This window comes from Dendrobium catenatum, unplaced genomic scaffold (assembly GCF_001605985.2).
Source record: "Dendrobium catenatum unplaced genomic scaffold, ASM160598v2 fragScaff_scaffold_974, whole genome shotgun sequence".
NCBI lineage: Eukaryota > Viridiplantae > Streptophyta > Magnoliopsida > Asparagales > Orchidaceae > Dendrobium > Dendrobium catenatum.
This window is the reverse complement of record NW_021319436.1, coordinates 276,656-296,870: the sequence shown is the minus strand read 5'-3', so window position 1 is coordinate 296,870 and position 20,215 is coordinate 276,656. Positions and strand designations below refer to the sequence as shown.

The 20,215-nt window shown below is 36.8% G+C and overlaps 1 protein-coding gene across 3 annotated transcripts in view; it reads right to left on the bottom strand.

The window, feature by feature from the left end:
• Positions 1 to 10,009: 10,009 nt before the first annotated feature.
• The window catches only part of LOC110113963 (pentatricopeptide repeat-containing protein At1g06710, mitochondrial), a 46,618-nt gene continuing 36,412 nt past the window's right edge, over positions 10,010 to 20,215 (bottom strand). Inside the window, exons 3-4 of one of the 3 annotated variants that reach the window (XM_020846690.2) lie at positions 11,788 to 11,896; positions 10,010 to 10,368 (exon numbers count right to left, since the gene is read on the bottom strand). The gene's annotated coding sequence lies outside the window, so the exon portion shown is untranslated. The remainder of the gene's footprint in view (positions 10,369 to 11,787; positions 11,897 to 20,215) is intronic. The other 2 variants (XM_028697571.1, XM_028697572.1) reach the window with 2 other exon arrangements.

Here is a 20,215-nt window from a genome sequence, read left to right as displayed (position 1 = left end):
CTTCTTCTTCGTCTAGAAGTTCTCGTCCGTGGAAGGGTTGGTAGAGGTAAGGAGTTAGCTTTTGGTTGTGGTTCTCTGCCAGCTTCAGGAGGAAGCAAAAGGAGATAGGTTCTCTGCCTTGCCGGGGTGGAAAAAAGTAGGTCCTTGTGAGGGCTTCTTCGCCTAGCCGTGGGGGCTAAAGGAGAATCACATTTTGTAGTGAAATACTTTGAGGGTGTCTCCAAGGAGTGGACGTAGGTCAAGTTGACCAAACCACTATAAATCTCTGTGTTCTTCTTTTCTTTCTTTCGCATTTTTATTTCCGCATTTATTTTTCTCGTGGTGTGATTTTGGTTTATGTGATTTTGTTCTTTGTGAAAAGAAATTTTTAAAATACCAATTCACCCCCCCCCCCTCTTGGTTAGCATGGGATTAAGTTCATAGGGCTTAACATCCCTAACAAACTTTCACAGTACGATATAGATCATACTATATGATGAATAGAGACGACTCTTGATCGTCCTGGAATTCAAACTGGACGATGCCTTGATTTTGACCATTCGTACTGTACGATATGTATCGTATAATATGATGAACAGAGATGACATTTGATCGTCCCGGCTATCGTCCTGTACGATCAGTAATGTTGAGGATCGTACCGTACGATTCATTATCATATTGTACGATTGATTTTGAACTATTCATATATCTTTGTACCAGGATCAAGCTTGGTATACATATCGTACTGTACGATTAGAAATCGTACTATATGATAGTAACTGCTACTTTGAAATTTCGGGGATTTTAGAGCTCGTTTTTAGGTGTAAAAATAGTTATGTTTTCTGTGTGTGATTTAGAGAGTTGAACTTGGTTAGAGAGGCATTCCGAGGGAGAGAGCTCTTTAGAAGTTCTTTAGGGTTTGAGAGAGGAAGGAGAAGGTGAGCGTTGTGAGGGAGAAGAGGTGTGAGGGAGATCACACGGTTGCTCCGAACTTGCTGCATCTTGTTCCTCCTGTGGCCCTAGAAGAATTTATGAGAGGATCTCCAAGGGGAAAGCTCTTCTACATCCGTGACCTCGAGGTACTCTGCCTTCTATAGGAGGGAGAAAAATGAGAAGTTTCTCTACCATTGCCAGGAGGGTGAAAACATAGCTTGGCACTCCGCCACGGCGGGTTGGTGAAAGGGAGTATTGTAAGGGCTTCTCCACCTTGCCAAAGGGGGGCAAAAGGAGAGCTATTACTTGTAGTGAAATTCCCTGAGTAGAGGACTCCAGGGAGTGGACGTAGGTCATGATTTGACCGAACCACTATAAAAATCTAGTGTGGATTTTCCTTATCGTTTTAATTCTTGTGTGCATTTCTCATTTTCAGTATATTTGCTTAGTGAAATATTATGATTGAACAAGATTCCATTGTTGCACTTTATTTTCATGTTAAAATCTTAAAAATATTAAAAATATTAGAACTCCTATTTAGGTTTGATTTATTGCTATATATCTTTCACAATTCACCCCCCCCCCCCCCCCCCTCCCTCACAATTCCCCCCCCCCCCCCTCTTGTCCATATAGTAATTTTAGAAAGTGCTAAAAATTAAAGTGACAATGGTATCAGAAGAAGGAAAAGAATTGGTTAAATATTAAATGCATTTATTTTTATCTCATACTGCATTTTCCTCTTAATTGCATTTCTGTTTCAAAAAAAAAAATTAAAAAAAAAAAGTTCTTCAAACTTGCCTACAACAAACATTATTTAACATCATCAAAAAGGGGGAGATTGTTGCAAGTCATGACCCCTAGTTTGAGATTTTGATGATGACAAATAATGTCGTCTGAATTATCTATTCATTGAATATTATTTTGTTTGCTATTGTCCGTGAGTACTAACATTTCAGGAAGATCATAAGCTACTCAGGACGACAGGAAGACTCAAGAATGGGTAGATTAGGAGTATGAGTCTGACAATGTATTTTGTTACTTATTTTATTTTTATTTTCTTGAGTCTGGCCACAAAATGCATAAAAGTCTGAGCAACCATGCACACACACAGGGGGAGAGGGTTTAAAATTTGGAGATTTTCTTTCTCTATAGATCGTACTGTACGAAGTTATTTCGTACCGTACGATCTGAGCTTGTAGGACGATTCTGTGAATAGATCGTACTGTACGAATCAAAACCGTACTGTACGATATGTTTAAATCCAAAACCCTAGCCGTCAAATTAACTTAAGTTTTTCTCCGTCATTCGTACTGTCCGATTTATTTTAATTACTTACTTAAATTAACCCGTGATTAGTGGAATAATTCAAGGCTTAATTTCAAATTGAATATCATACTATACGAACCGGTTTGTACAATATGATGAATAGAGATGAATTTTGATCGTCCCGAAGATCGTCCTGGACGATCCATTATTTTTTCCTCGTCGTACAGTACGATATAGATCGTACTATACGATGAACAGAGACGACTCTTGATCGTCCCGAAATTCGTATTAGACGATCCTTGATTTTGATCATTCGTACTGTATGATTTGTATCATACAATACGATGAACAGAGATGACATTTGATCATCCCGGTTATCGTCTTGTACTATCAGTAATGTTGAGGATTATACCGTATGATTCATTATCGTATTGTACGATTGATTTTGAACTATTCATACATCTTTGTACCAGGATGAAGCTTGGTATACATATCGATTTGTACGATTAGAAATTGTACTGTATGATTAGAAATCGTACTGTACGATATTAACGGCTACTTTGAAATTTTAGGGATTTTGGAGCCCATTTTTAGGTGTAAAAATAGTTATGTTTTCTGTGTGTGAATTAGATAGGAAAACGTGGTTAGAGAGGGATTCTGAGGGAGAGAGCTCTTGAGAAGTTCTTTAGGGTTTGAGAGAGGAAGGAGAAGGTGAGCGTTGTGAGGGAGAAGAGGTGTGAGGGAGATCACTCGGTTGCTACGAACTTGCTGCATCTTGTTCCTCCTATGGCCTTAGAAGAATTTGTGAGAGGATCTCCAAGGGGAAGACTCTTCTACATCCGTGACCTCGAGGTACTCTGCCTTCTCCAAGAGGGAGAAAAACGAGAAGGTTCTCTACCTTCACCAAGAGGGAGAAAATAGAGTTTGGCACTCCGCCACATCGGGTTGGTGAAAGGGAGTATTGTAAGGGCTTCTCCGCCTTGCCAAGGGGGGCAAAAGGAGAGCTATTGTTTGTAGTGAAATTCCCAGAGCGGAGGACTCTAGGGAGTGGATGTAGGTCATGGTTTGACCAAACCACTATAGAAATTCGGTGTGCATTTTTATTATCATTTTTATTCTTGCGTGCATTGTTTCAATTTCAGTATATTTGCTTGGTGAAATATTGTGATTGAACAGGATTCCATTGTTGCACTATATTTTCATGTTAAAATCCTAAAAATATCAAAAACATTAGAACTCCTATTTATGATTGATTTATTGCTATATATCTTTCACATTTCACCCCCCCCCCCCCTCTTGTCCATCTAGTAATTTCAAAAAGTGCTAAAAATTAAAGTGACAGTGGTATCAGAAGAAGACAAAGAATTGGCAATGATAACTACCAATGCAAATCAACAAATCCATGCTCTGAGGGATCTAAATACAGAAGCTATCATATCAATATGTCTATAGATTTATCTAATGATCTATGAAAACACTAAGATAAACACTTAGAATGCTGCAAAATAGAATTTTCAATGTGACATCCAAATAAGCTATTAGAGATCGGCTAAATAAAAACCCGAGTGTGACATCCAGAATAAATATCTAGAGATCCATAATGTCAATCAGCATGCAACAAACTTAGTCCGCTCTAAATGCACACCACATTTTTAGGGGGGGGTGCATTTGTTAACATATATGTCGTATGCAAAAAGAAAAAAGATGTTAGGTTGTTGTACCTATTCGAGGCCAAATCACACATTGTCTCTACTTAAATCCCATAAATCTTACAACCAGTATGTCCAAACATTAATCTTGCATGTTGATGTTGCCTCCCTCCACGATCTCTCTTGGAGTTAAAATGAGACTGAAGTCCCTGCTCTTCGGTTCGCCTACCCACAATCAAATTTTTCCCAACCTCTTCGCTCTCATTTCTTTCCCCCTTTTGCATGCCTCTTCACCTCCCTCGTTGCTGGTTGACTTTGCTCCTCCAATGATGTTACTTCCTATCAAATCAGAAGCTATAACATTTTCATTGGAAGTAGCGATTGGAGTTTACTAGCCAATAAGGTAACTTTCTCCCTGTCTCATACTTCTTCGGCCCCTTTGCTGTTGTTCGACTTCACCACTTTAACGACATTCCCTTTCGATTGGATCGAAAGTCACGACATTTTGATCAAAAGCAAGGAGGGGAGCTCGCCAACTATGAAGGTAACTTTCTTCCTTTCATTTACACCTTCAGCCAAATCCCATAACCCAAGGAGCTAAGTGAGGGAGGAAGATTTATTTTAATTAATTATAATTAATTAATTAATTAATCAATTTTAATTATTAAATATAATCAGTTATAATGAATTATTATAATTAATTCTTAATTAAAATTAGTTATTATTAATTATTATTAATCATAATTAAACATTAATAGAGTAATTATAATTATAATTGATTAATTCATTACTTTTAATTATAATTTATTATAATCAAATATTTTTATTTATTATTAATTATAAGTAATCACTATTATTTATAATTAATTTTAATTAATTATAATTAATCTATTAATTATAATTAATTAATTAATTTTAATTAATTATTTAAGTATTATTAATTGTAATAAATTATATTTAATTATTGTTAATTATGATTAATTGTAATTAATAGTTAAAAAAAGAAAAATAAAGAAAAAAATATAAAAAAAAAATAATAGAAAAAAAGAAAAAAAAGAAAGAAAATAAAAGAAAAAAATAAAAAAAGAAAAAGAAAGAAAAAAGAAAAGAAAAAAAAAAGAAAGGAAAAAAAGAAGCAAAAGGAAGAATAAAAGAAAACTTCCCATGCCCATACGCTGTCACTGATGACTTGCGTAGGTATAATATTCCAAATCTAGTCTTTAGTATGCATGACGCGCAGGTGGACCCCCTATACCCACTCTTGTAGCATGGTAGGGGGTATCCGATGCGACACATGCGGCGAGGAGGGTAGGCCCTATACACTCTCTTTTAGTGTGGTGAGGACAACCTTAAGTTCCCATAAGCGCCTTAGTGCCTAAGGGGAAAGAAAACCGTGCATTTTAAACAGGTGCCTTGGAAACCCCATACATGCTCTTGTAGTGTGGTTTGATTGAAGACTATGACCGTGGTGTGTCACCACACCTACCATACAAGCTCTTGTAGCGTGATGGGACAGGCTCAGCTCCCCACATTTACCCCAAACAAGGGATATGACGTGATGCTGTCAAAATTTACACCAAAATGGAGAACTTGTATTGGAGTTCAAACGTAGAACTTAAATAAATGAACAGGAAACTTAAATGAAGCACAGGAAACCATACCCGAATTGAATAGACAAGTGGATGTGAGTGACAGAAAACAAATTTCACTCAACTAGAAGAATTACAAATGGATATCAGCAATTGATGCAAATAGAAACAATAATAAAAATTAAAGAGAAGACTTTTAACTTGCAAGTAAACTAATCAACACAACCCATCGCTACAAACAAATACATCATACCACCTGTGAATGGTGAAGGTAGAAATGATGCATATGCAATAAATCTCTACATCAATCCCTATGTAATTGAATACAACGTACTTGCAAGCAACATTAACCGACTCAAGAACGCATAAGTGTCCCCTACATGCATTAATGAGAGCCTTAATGTAAGAAACAGTCAACTAGTATCTTGATATAGTGATGCACATAAGCAATAATAGAAGGCCTATCATGTACGTGAAAGATCAAACAAAAACAATAATAGACAAAATGCACTAAATGTAGCAATGCTTCGAAATCACCGATCAACACCAGTGCAAATTAGATGGATGCACTAATTAGAATATGAGACACGATAATCAACATGATATTTATGGATAACAACAATGAGTATATTGTAAGTACGAAGGATCCCCTGTGGACACAAATATATACTCCACTTGCAGACAACTGTAGGAGACTTGTCAAGCTATAATGACCCACCTGTGAATGATGGGGGTAGATAAGATGCAAGTATAATGGCTCTCCTACAAATATGTCAGGGGGATTGTAGTGAACATTTCCAGCAAGTAGTGATAAGTAATATGATATTTGTGGATACAATGGTGGATATATCATAAATACAACAAATTCTCCGTGGACCTAAATACACATAATATCTACAAACAATTATAGTAGATATGCTGCATATAGTAGTCCATCTACGGATAATGATGAACATGTACAATACCAACAGTAGAAATCATTGAGATACTGTGAGTACGTTGGGTATAAAGATAGCTTGATGTACTAAGGAGGTGCATTGGTACATCATCAAAAGGGAAGATTCCAATGACAATGCGAAGTCATGCAGGCGACAAAAATGAGTAGGCAAACAAGAGCGTTGATTCCTCTACAAGCAATAACAATTGATATCACATTTGTGGATAACAATATTGGGTACATCATAAGTACAGTGAATCCCCTATGGACATAATTACATACAAAATCTATAACAGTGGTGATAGAAGCTACAAGCATGATAGGCCTCATACAAGTATAGAAGTACATTCACCTCATCGAGGCTGAGAGCTTTGTCAACCGGGTGTAATTAAAAGTCTCATATTTAATGACTTAAAATAGTCTAATAGTAAGATATGAATTGAGGTGACCTGATGTGAAGAGGGAATCAATTTATACATCATCAAAGAAAGATTTAGACAATGGTGGGAAAGATACTAAAGACTTCCAGCAACTAGTCAAAGAATGAGCGCTTGAAGAAGAAAAGATGTTTCATTCTACTATTTATTCAAGAATGCTGGGCTCCCAAAAACTATGTCGTGCCATTCGAGTGAAGACCCAGAGACCAAGCCCCTCAACTCAATATCCTACCCTAATGATGAGACAGAGACAAAGCAATGTAACTATATCCAACCTCCTAGTGAATGAGAAAAGGGAGTCTACATCAGAAAAGTGAGGTGTCTCATGGCAATCTTGTGACAATGCTATGATTCACCTATAAATAGAAGCAGGGGACCGGTAGTAAGAGATCAAGGGCCACTAATGCATGATTCCACGCCACCAGATCCTTAATGCTTATAAAAGTAGACATAAGGCATCAATAAAGCCAAAATAAAAACTCATGCATCTAGTAGGAATAACCAGCAATGCAGACGGACACCCGTTTGTATTACATGCAAACATCTTAAAATGCCCCCGCATATATACTGTAATATGTATGCACATAGATACACATATGGGTATGTGAAATCATACGACCCGCATGGGCCCTGACGAGCATGTTCTAGGAACACACGTTATGTCTATGGATATTGTACGGGTCAATAAATTTGAATAATATGAGTCAACAAGGTTTAATAAATAATTATAAAATGCCTCCAAACACCTGCATGGGCCTGGTGAGCGTGATGTATGAACACACGTGATGTCTAAGGATGCTGCACTGGTCAATAAATTTGAACCCAATCCTCCTAAATAAGTAAATAGGAGTCGACAAATTTCAACAAATAATTATAAAATGCACTCAAACACTTGCATATGCCCTGACAAGCAAGTTTTAGATACACATGTAACGTCTAGGGATATTGTGCGGGTCAATAAATGAACCCTAGTTTGACCCTAGTCCTTTAATATAAATAGATAGAAGTCAATAAGGCTCGAACTATCAAATAGATATACAGTCAAGGTGTCGACCAAAATATCTATTTTATGTATTCATATAAAGCCTTCATGGTCTATGACAAAAGAAATTCATTAACAAAAATATAAAGCCTACGGACCAGATCCTTTATCGAATAATAGATAGAGTAGACAAGCTCCAATCAATAAAATATAATTGCCCACTAATTCTCTGATGATGATCGTGTTGAATGTAAATCTCAACCGGATGGGATCAAACATTCAAAATGACCTCAAACGCTAAAAAAATCCAAAAATTTAAAAATACTAAAATACTGTTATTTAAAAAAAATTAAATAATCAAACACTTAAAGTAAATACCCATCCACCCTCCAAAATAGTTTGATGAGGTGAAAAAATCTAAAAAACTATCTCAGCTCACAAAGAGCTAATATTTAGTCGAGAATATCACCAGGATACATTCTCAATCTGTCTCTTGCTAGTAAGGATGTTGCATGTGTCTTCTAACTGATCTTTTCATCATTAAATGGCACCACACCTATGGTTTTGCCACCAAATGATGCTGTAGGTAAAGGGTTATGTATGGGGACCCTCTGAACCGAGTGGTTCGATATCAAATGGTACAACTATATTACGTTCATGCTCGTATGCTCCCCAATGGCGTTAGATCGTTGAGTAATGAATCAATAGGATATAATTGATAGGGCACATGACCCTCTATTAGCTAAGGTGAATTCAAATTTGCCCCTTTTGACAAACATCCAACACATGTCTACAAGATACCCTTGGACGATGTAACCCATTCTTGTTGACAAGTATCTTTCTATCAGGTTGGGTCGACTACATCCTTTGACTAAGTAAACCAGGGACCACAATGGCCTGAAACAACGGACAATGAGATCATGATCGAGTTCATCATCCATTCCCCCACCATCCGCTTTAAGTGAAAGATGTTGAAAATTTTAATTTTAAATATCAAACTTTTAAATACCCATACCCATGCTGCTACTATATGCCAGATAATGCGTATTTCTACGTATCTAATTAATGACTAGCCTTAATCAAAAGTTTTATCTCGTTATTGGGATGAGTAATTAACTATAGGGGCTTGCATCTATAGGAAATCAGAACTCAGATTTAAAGTTCTCGCAAAATGAGGGTGAAATCTCTAGATAGTGTCTTATCTATAAAACTATCTGTCATCCCAAAATTTTCCCCCACAACTTAATCAGCTAAAACTCCCCTCAAAAAGCAATGGGGAGGCAGGGGCCAAATTTTCGGAGCCCACAATCTCAACAAAAGATATATTTTTTTTTTGTTACGCATAACTACTACAACAACGACTATTAATATTATAATCTTTATTATATGCATAATTTCAAAGTTCTCTTGCAATATAATCGCAAGAAAGAGCCATTATAATCTTTATTATATGCATTGTGTGATGCATTAATTGATATAAATCTTCCTTATTATATCAACTATAACAATCTCATTTTCATACACCTCAAATAATCTCTTTTAGGAAAATTTCTTAGGTGCGGAGGCCGAACAACATGAAGATACATGAATTTTTTTCTCTTGTATGCAATAAGAAAGAGAAAACCTACGTCTCTTTAATAATCTCTCCTTTCTTCTAGATAGTAATCTATTAAAATTATATAATATGCAACAAGTGAATAGATTTTTTTGTGCAAGTCTTAAGAGGGCACTTGGTTGAGGAAAGAAAATAAACTCCAAAGCATTTTCAATAATACTTCTCAAAGAAGAATGCCTATAATTTAAAATTCAGGTCTTTGATGTGGAGGTCATCATGATAATCATAATCAAGTTGAATTTTTTTTTTCAAATATAATGAAACTATTATTATGCTATACTTTAAAAGAATAACATCTTATTAAAATAAAAATTAGAAGGCCTATTGGTAAAATGGTAACGTTTAGTTGAGAAATCGACAAATTTTTGGGCACATGATTGGCCGTATATGACATATAAATTGCACTAATATAAGCTAATTCATGTAACATATGAGCAACCATATCAAGCGTAAAATAAACAAATTAAGAAAATTCTTCAATTCTTACATGCCTTTAAAAGTATAGTACTTTAGATCATATTGGATTTTAGGAGAAACAATCTCAAATGATGAACAAATATCTTGATTCTCAAATGACAAACAGCCTTTAGAGTCCTAAAATAGAAATAGAATCTCTTATGAATGCTAAAATTGTTAAGTCAATACTCACAAAGACTCTTTTTTTTATGAAATTAATAAAAATTGCAGATTGATCTTCAATAATCAACCATTTTAAGTTTTTCCTTAGATATTTATTATTCATCATAATACATACATACAGCTTTAGAAAGACATGAGGCAGTTCCATACTATAAAACTTCCATTACATCAAGCTGGATGGCCTAAAATTTTCCACTACATTCTCGTGACCTTATTGACTTCAATTCTATTTTATTCTTTGGTCAAGTAAAGCTTGTTGTACTCATCAACACAAACAAAGGCAACCGATATTCTTCAGCAAAATTGCTCTAAAAATCTGGATTTGAACTTATTTCTTCCCACCTGTATAAACAAAAGGTGAATTGGGAACAAAATAAAAAGAGTAGCAAATAAACTCTTCATACAAACATTCAAAATAAGTCAAATAAGTAATGTTGTACATCATAAAACTGCAATCCAAAAAATTGGAAAAAACTTTAACATGAGAAGGGAATATTTTAAAACAGATTGTGGAAGTTCAGTAACTTTATCCAGCTCTATGTAGGCTTTAGTTCTGAAACTGTGCAGTCAAAAGTGTCCTATATGCAGTAGCTGGTGGAAGTTCAGTAGCAATATACAGCAGAAAACGGAGAGATGCAAGTTGCAGGAGGTTACTGGTTTCAGCTTTCAGACAGTTTATGCATTAAAAATTTAAATAAAATAAGAATTCAACAAAATAGTAGATTTATAGGATTGATCACATTTAACAACAGCAATCATCAAAAACAAACAATAACTGCCATTAGTGCGTCTTGCTTATCTTAACAAACAAGAGCTCCCAAACTACCACAAAAAAAAACAGGCACTATACTCCATGAAAACTGTTTCTCACTATTTAATGCATGAGAGAAGACAGTAAACATGCTCAAACTTCAGAAGAAAGTTACCCAGTTCGACCATTTTATGTCTTTCATTTTACCAATCAATGGTGCAGCTTAACAGCAAAAAGACATAACTACAGCCAAATAGTGAAGGCATTCTATTTCATCCTTAGAAATTTATACCGTTACAAACAGTACACCCTAAGAAATTAGAAAAATCCATAGCTTACAGAGAATTGCCGTTGACTGCCTGTCGGAGACACCATACTAGTAAACAACAGGTGAAAATAAGAGCATTACTACTTATACACATTCACATCCATATCCACATCCACGGATGGTAACAAGATTATTGACACAAGAATCCAGATTTACAACCAGTGTGTAGAATCTTGCATTAATTGGAATTTCATTTTGAATTGCTCAAGGCTCTCATAAAACAACAGCAATAATGTTCCTTCCATTCAAAAAGATACTTTATGTCATCACCTATTAGATATGGCATAGTTCTGTCTAATAAAAAGTTAACAATAACCAGGCCCATAAGTCTCTAGACAACTTGCTTTATTTCCCAATGTCGACTTAATTGACTGCACTGCAGTGACTGCACTTTGTTAATAATGTATCTTGCCCCTTCATCAATTTCCATGAGCATGTTTTATACAATGAAAACTTTGTTTCGATAAAAAAGGGGGTGAAACTGGGACATTTCAAGCTATCTATGGATGGAAATCATGGCTTTGATAAAATATTCTTTACAAATTAAATAACAAATAGTAAGTTCGCCATTCCAATGCCATTCAACTAGTTTTCCACTTGATTGCTTTAGAAGAAAAATAAAAAATAAAAAAGAAGCCCGATCAAGGCAGCAGATGCATGATTGTTTCTGGTCAAGACATACCTATGAACTGCAGAAAGCCTTATCAACAAAAGCAGAAGCTTGTGAGCATAAAAGGACTGCACATTCTTCAGATTTCCATAAGCAGGCTAGAAGTAAATTCTTGAAGCGCCTGAATGTTATAAGTGAAAAGGAACACAATATTGACGTTCAGAATTAGGGATAAGAGAATAAATTATCGTACTGATGAAACGTTATATTTTCCTCTAGTATAGGTTAGTTGAGCAAGAGCACTGCATTGATGACATTGTTGTTTATTATTGAGAATCTAGCTTTACAGGACATAAACCCAGAAGATTAGGAAGAGGATGACGAGAGAATCTTGATATCCTTATCACTGCAAATGCTTGTCAGGAAAACAGAAGGACAACAAATGAAGTTTGACAAGTTTTATATTCATACTATGTTCTTGATGTGTTGTATGAACTATATTCATCATGCACTCATAAAAATATATACAATTTGTTCTAAATTTTGTCCATATCTTCATGAATTCATTAGAAAATGTGCATTTGTAAAATGATGAATTCAATAAGTCTACTTTTTATATAAAGTAAAACCGTCTTTCTCAAAAGTTTAAGCATGAGAAAATTTAAGCAAATCTGAATAGTCATAATGTGAACCATATCAATCAACTAGAAATCAGTTATAATATAATCTAGATATCTGAAGACAATATATCTCCCAAAAGTACAATAGTTTACAATAGCACCAGGATAGATGCTTCCACGTGACCCATGTATTGATGTAGCCACCATAAGGATCCATATTTAAAGATATCTCTGTACGTTCAAATATTAGTAATAGTTATGGTTTGTAGATGAACTACTTCAGTATTATATGCATACCAAAATGTACACTGAAGTTCTGATTAAAAATCTCAAAATAACTGTTGACCTCTGTTAACAAAGCAAAAAAAAAGGAAAATTAAAAAAATATTACCGTTATCCTGCTCGAATCATGCTGAAACTCTGCTACAGTCATGTCCTGTCGTCGCTATTGTATCCCAGCTCTATGATTTGGCACCGAGATGTCCTGTCGCTCACATTCGAAGAGTTGCTTGATTGAGTCGTTAAACACGGTAGCGAACAAGACTTTCGTTCCTTCCCTTTCTCACACTACCGAAGCTCCCAGCTCATAAGACCTCCGACTTCCTCCCGCCGAAGACATTCGCAAACCTCTCTCAAACCTTTCTTCACTACCTCAGACAACCACAAACCAATTCCCTACTCTAGCCGCAAGAAGACCTCCCGCTCCTTCCCACTTCAAATTTCGTCAACCCCAAACAACTCTTCCTTCCTCCATCCAAACCATCCAACTCCTCTCACCGATGCTGACGCCTCCTCCACTGTCTATGACACTAGTTGTCGAAGCTACCCACTAAGCCAAAACCTCAACCGAGCAGCCTCTAATTCGACTTCTTCTCTTTGGAATCCCTAGCTGAAGTTGCAAGCCAAATCCTCCCTCACTGTTGAGCCTTCTACAGCTCACATACCTATATCTCCACGCAATTGATCTCCTCGTCTCACCTGAACCCCACAGTCGTCCACCTCCTCAGGCCCAAACCTCTGATCCCACTGGCCTCTTGTCCGCAAGTCGTCGGTCTACACATACAGATAGAGAGAGAGAGAGAGAGAGAGAGAGAGAGAGAGGGGAGGGAGGTAGTATCCCTCTACCTAGCCGAAATCCTCACCAATCAAAGCCGCCAACCCCCCATCTGATCCCCTTGTCCAATTCGCAAGCCTTGCAAAGCCACATACTCTCACACCTCTGATTCTCTTCTCATCTCTAGAGCATGTAGTCAAAATACCCTAGCCAATCCATCCTCCTAACTTAAACATGCCAAAGTTAAGCTATACTACTCGACCTCCATTGTGTTCGATTAATCAGGTAAAAATCTGTGTCAGATTTCTTAAACTATGATATTAGTATGATAAATGATAGTAATTAGTTAATGTTATAGTTATGAATAATTATGATTATTATTAGTTATAATAATTAACAATTGGTTATTATTATAATTAATATTAGTTATAATTACTTGTAATAATCAGTAGCTATTTATTATTATAACTAGCATTATATATGATTATAATTAATTATAATAATAATTAACTAATTATTGTTATAATTATTATTTATTAAAAAAATAGTAGCATATGCATATAATTATTGCCTCGATATGTATGCAAACTCCACCAACATCCCTCCGTTCAGGTACAAAAATTTCCAACTTAAACATCCTACTTTCGACGCTTGCGGCGAGCCGACAAACCTCCCAACACGCTCATGTAGCATGAGGGGGGCGAAAACTAAGTGTCCATATATGGGGAAACAACTGTACTCTTTCAAAACAGATACCCAGGTCAAAGACCCTTAAGCGCTTATATAACGTAGCGGGGATTGAAGATATTGCAGCTGCGGTGTCACCCGACATCTACCTGAAACGCTCATATAGCATGGAGGGGAATGATGTCTCTTGATTTTTCTCGTAAATGGAGGGAGACTTCGGGAGGCTGCCAAAATTTACACCTAACAGGAGACTTGGACTTGAACTTGTATCTGAACAAAATCTAAGTGATTAATAAAGAATTGAACCCAAGTAAAATGAAATTGAACTGAAATCAAACTTGAATCAATTTTGGACCATAGAAGACATGGACATGCAATCAAACCCAAGCAAAGACCTGATTTGGATAGCAAGAAACTTAAAACCAAACATCAATGAGCTTAATTTGAAAATGAAATGAGCATGTTGGACATTGAACATGAACTGGATTTGAACAAAAGAAAAGACTTGCAATTTGACACAAAGGACTTGAACTTGAATCCAGATGGGAACTACAATGAACATGAGCCAAACTTGAATCATTTGACCAACCAACTAAACTTGTGCTACAAGGAATTGAACTCGAATGACTTTAAGCTTAAGTTGAATTTGAGATAAGAAGTTGATTTGAATAATGACTTGTTTTTTTTTAAACGAAGGTTAATACCTTGATTGGAATGTAAATGAATGATGGTAGCAAATTTATCATACATATTGAACCATCTTTGAGGGCAAAGAGCTTGCAATTAGAATCTATTTGAAAGCAACGAGGAGATTATAAAGTCATGATACATAACCTTCCACAAATAGACAATGCGACAAGGGTAATGCTGACTAGAAAAAGAAAAGAAGCGTGAACAAATATGAAGCATATCACATATGTTGCATATACATGTGGAAAGGAGCACCTAGTGGATATAACTCGTCTACAAGCATGAATCATAGAGTTTGCAATGATGAGGTTTATCCATAATATAAGAAAGTTTGTAATGTAATGGGCCACAAGGTGACATACAATGGGTATGTTGATTCATTAGAAAGGCTCTTGAGGAATATGCTGATTCATTAAGAAGATGAATGCAACAGACACAATGACATTCCCACAACCAATACCAAGCATACAAACATATGTATTGAACTCAGCAAGCAAAGAAAATTAAATGGAATGTATAGTTTGGTTGTGAAAAAATGTACAAAACCCCCAGCAGGTAAATTGCCTACAAATGATAACATTTGATTTGTAAAAGTTCATGTCAATCATACAAGCAAATGCAGATGGAATGCAACAAATGCGAGTACCTACTAGCTACTCTACGAAGCTCATTATATACCGAATATTCTGTCTACAAATAAGATGCAGAAGAAATGCAGCAAATGCATGCTTCCATAAGCCGGTGTAAAAGGCTCATCATGCATAAAGTCATCCGCCTCTCAGTGATGATGAACAATTTATAGTAAATATTGAGGCATCCTTGTAGTTAATGATGAATGATTATCAAGTAAATGCATTGATTCACTATAAGCACGGGCAAATAATCAGCAACATATATAATGTATTTACATGTTGTTATAACATAAGGTGATGAATATTGCAACATCTTCACAGTCAGTGCAAATTAAATATCTAGCAGATGAAAAATTCTATAGACAACAAATGCAACGTATAACAAGGTATGATGCATATTATCTACAAGCAAGAGTGGCATATTGGTAAAGCATACGAGCTCCTACAAATCAATGTAAGGGATTCCTCAATTATACGATCCCTTATAAGAAAAGGTGAGAGAATGAAGACAAGTGCAAGCTCCTACGAGGTTGTAAGAGAACCGCAATATGTGCAAAATGTCATCTACAAACCAAAAGGTAAATATTTACAAGCTGCTGAAGCAGGCCCATTATACAATCAATATGTTATTTATGGGAAAATGTGAAAGAATTGCAATAGATGCAAACATCCACAACCGATAGCAGGAGATTCGTTAGTGCACTGTAATCTACCTTCATAAAATAACAAATAATTCACGACAGTCTACCTGTACAAGGCAACGAACAACCTGTAGTATGACGTCATGGGATCTGCAACACTCGTACAAGCAGACAGAAGGCGTCTACGAGCTTCCAAATATAATGCTGCATTCAAACGACAGTTGCCTCACAACTGATCAACTGAAATGTTTCAAAAAAAATTCCCCCGCAAATGCACTATAATGTGTATGCACATAGGTACACAGAAGGGGATGTATAATACACCCACATGGGCCCCAATGAGCGTGTTATGAGCACACACGTGACGTCTAGGAATGCTGTGCGGGTCAAACAACAAATTCAAGTTCGAGTCCAATCCTTTTATGCGGGTAGATAGGAGTTGACACAGCTCGAACTATCAAATATATATATGGTCAAGGTGTCGATCGGAATATCTATTTTATGCTTTCATATAAGGCCTATGAACAGAGAAATTCGTTAATAAAGAATAAAGCCTACAAAATCAGATCCTCTGTCAGAAAGTTGACAGAGTCGACAAGGTTTAGTAAACAAAGTATGATGACCCCATACACCACGATGATGGTCGTATTGAATGTAAATATCAATTGGAGGAGATCATATATTTTCAAATGCTCACAAACACCCATAAACTCTAAGAAAATCCAAAACTCCAAAAAAATCTCAATTCCAAATATTTAAATTTGAAATCAACCATCCAATCACTTAAAGCAAAATCATCCACCCTCCGCAACAATTTGTCGAGTTAGACAAATCAGAAAAATACTTCAGATTACAAAAAGCTAATGCCTAGTCGAAAATATATTTAGGATCCATTCTCAAATATCCCTGTTAGTAAGGACATGGTACATATCCTCCGACCAACGATTTTGCCACCAAATGGCACCGCAGGATAAATAGTTATGTCTCGGGGCCCTGTGAACCAAGTGGTTTTGCCGCCAAATGACATCACGAAATTATGGTTATGGTCAGAACCAATATGTTCCTTAGTAGTATCAAATCCTTGAGATTTGAATAAATATGATATAATCAATATGGCACAAAGCCCTCTGTTAGCTAATGTGGATTCAAATTTGTCCTATTAGACAAATATCCATCCTAGGTCTACAAAATACCCTTAGACGAAGTAACCCATGGCTATTGACAAGGATTCTTCTATCAGGTTGGATCGTCTACCTCCACTAACTAAGTAGACTAGAGATCACGATGGCCCAGATGATGGAACCATGGGATCTTGATCGAGTTCATCATCTATTCCCCCACCATCTGCTCTAAGTATGAGATGGTGAAATTTCTGATTTTAAATATCAAAAATTTCGATACCTAAGCCCATGTAGCTACTATATGCCAGATACTATGTATCTCTACATATATGATTGATGACTAGTCTTAATCGAAAGTTCTCTCTCACTATTAGGAGAGATCATTAACTATAAGGGCTCGTGCTTATAGGAAACCAAATTTCAGATCATAAAGTCCTTGCAAAATGATGACGAAATCTCTGGGTAGTGTCTTATCTATAACCCCATCTGCCTTCCTAAAATTTACCCAGGAACTTAATCTATTAAAACTCCCCAGGAATAGCAGCGGGGGAGGCCGGAGCAGAATTTTTAGAACCCACAGATTTCTAACGACTTCGCTAGGGATTGGTTTCATTTTCCATCTTTGGCTAATCATCTCAGTACCATCGTAGCAGTTAAATCTATATGGCATGAAATTTCAATTTTTTTTCAAAATGATTATTTAATGAACCAAAATTCTAAATATTCTAAAAATGATCAACTCACATCCATTAATATGGCATTCAGCAGGGTTTTAAATTTATTTTAATATCTTTCTTATACTGACTATTTATGTTTCTTTGTTTTGTGTAAGTCTCTGTATTTTGAAAGTATGGGGTGATGTATCAGATGCTGGTCTTGCCTTTCATTTATGCATATGGATCTATAGAACACCCTGATAACTGTCCAACTGGGATGAGGAGCCAGGATCTTGCTGGCAAATGTTGTCATTGAGACCAAAAATGTTGGATCTACCATTTAGTTTGGTAATCTCGATTTCTCTGTAGTTACTGCAAGGACTGTCGTCGTTCCTGTGAATGGCATGAATACTGAAAGGCCCGGAAGGAGCCTATCCTATCGGGCTCCTACTTGAACATATATGCCAGCGTAACGACCTGTCGTTGAGAGCCTCAAAGGACGATCCCTGTATTTGAACGACTTTCTCAACCTGGGGCCCTATCCAACAAGAGAATTGTGACTGGTGGAAGGATTTATGTGATAACTGCAAACGCCACCACCCTGTCAACCGGGATATCTGCAAGTGAGAAGAACACTACTGAAGCTTCCTCATTTGGAGGAAAGCTGACAAGAAGGTAAAGGAGGAAGATGAATGCTGAGATCCAAGCTCAACAACGACAACTCCCTGTCCACCCATCCAACCTACCGGTTCAAGAGCCGAAAGCTACAATTCCTATCCGAAATGTGTTTGTTGGCCTCATGTGGGTCAAAGAAATAGATCCTATGGTAAGCTAAAAAAGCCATTTTGGGACCAACAACCTGAAGCCCCATCTCCTCAGAAGAAGAATAGGCCTGAAAAATTGTCGGCCCGAGTCTACAGGGTCTTGAAGACCGTAAAGGAGAAGGGGCTGAAGAAATAGAAGTATCAACGGCCTTTAATAATCGAGGCCAGAAAAACTCGGCCTTGAAAGTGCCTATCCATTCTCGTAGAAAGGAAAGAAATAAAGCAGACTCCATCTAATAAGCATCGAGGTGTGATACCTGAATCGTGTGTTTATGGAATCACTGCCAAAAGGTCTCGGTAGAAAGGAAAGCAAATATAGAGGCTAAAGCCTCGTAAAGAAGATAGAGAAGTGAATCCAGGTGTGACATCCAGTGCAGCTTCCCAGAGATCCACCCCATCCACGAACAACATCAGAAATGGGTTCAAAAGAAAACCAACGATGACGCCCATCCAAAGGAAGAAATCTTCTTGCCAAATCAAGAGCCGGAGATGGGCGTCATCGTTGGTTTTCTTTGGAGAATCCTCCGGGGGATCCCGTCGCTCTCCAACCACTCCAAAGGAAGAATCCAACTTCGACCACAGCCCGTGGATCAAAGAAATCTTCTTGCCAAATCAAGAGCCGGAGATCCAGTGGCGTCGCCGCTCGAAGATCTGAGTACTAGAGGGAGAAGGGGAATCATATATGGAATAAGAAGAGGAAGAAATAGATAATGCAATTAATATAGAAGTTGTCTGTATAATAAGTCATATCGATGATGATGAAGGTGGCGATGAAGATGATCGACCGCTCAGACGGATATAGCGATGCCATTATAGGGTTGTGTCCATTGCCAAAAGAAGTGGTCACACTTAGGAAGAATAAAGGGAAGAAGAAGTTGAAGAAAATTCCTTTGTTGTCGAGAATATTACGCTCGCAAACAAGCGACAACAAATGAGACATCAAAGAGGGTCAATGATAGGGAAATCTCTCAATTGAATAAGAAAATGACAGAGATGATGACCCTAATAATGACAATCATACGGATGATGCAGAGAATGGCTTCCTTCGGTTCCATGCATGATCCTTCGGTCTATCATCCAAACCTCCAAGTACCTCAAATTTCAGAAGTACGAGGCACTCTTGGAGGCGATAATGAAGTCAACAACACTACCTGCTAACCCACTCCACATAACATTTCAAGTACCTCTGAGCCTGTAACGGCTGCACAGCTCGAGAGTATTATCACCGAAAAGATCAAGACTATCATAATTGTTGCCTAGCAGAAAAACTAGTGGGCAAGGGTCGCCCATACACTGCTGAATATGACCAAGTGCCGTACCCAAAAGGGTACTCCATGCAAAAGTTCAAAACCTTTAACAGTAATAACAATCTTAGATAGTATATGCCATAATTCAAGGCACCCTGCGAAAATATAAGAGGCAACGACGCCCTACCCTTCCGATAGGACGTCAACAATTTGACAACAATAGCTTTCGAATGGTATGTTGAGTTGTCAAATGACTCTGTAAAAATATTTACAGAATTAGAAGCCATGTTTGTGAAAAGATTTGCTAGTGCGACCGAGAAAATCACGA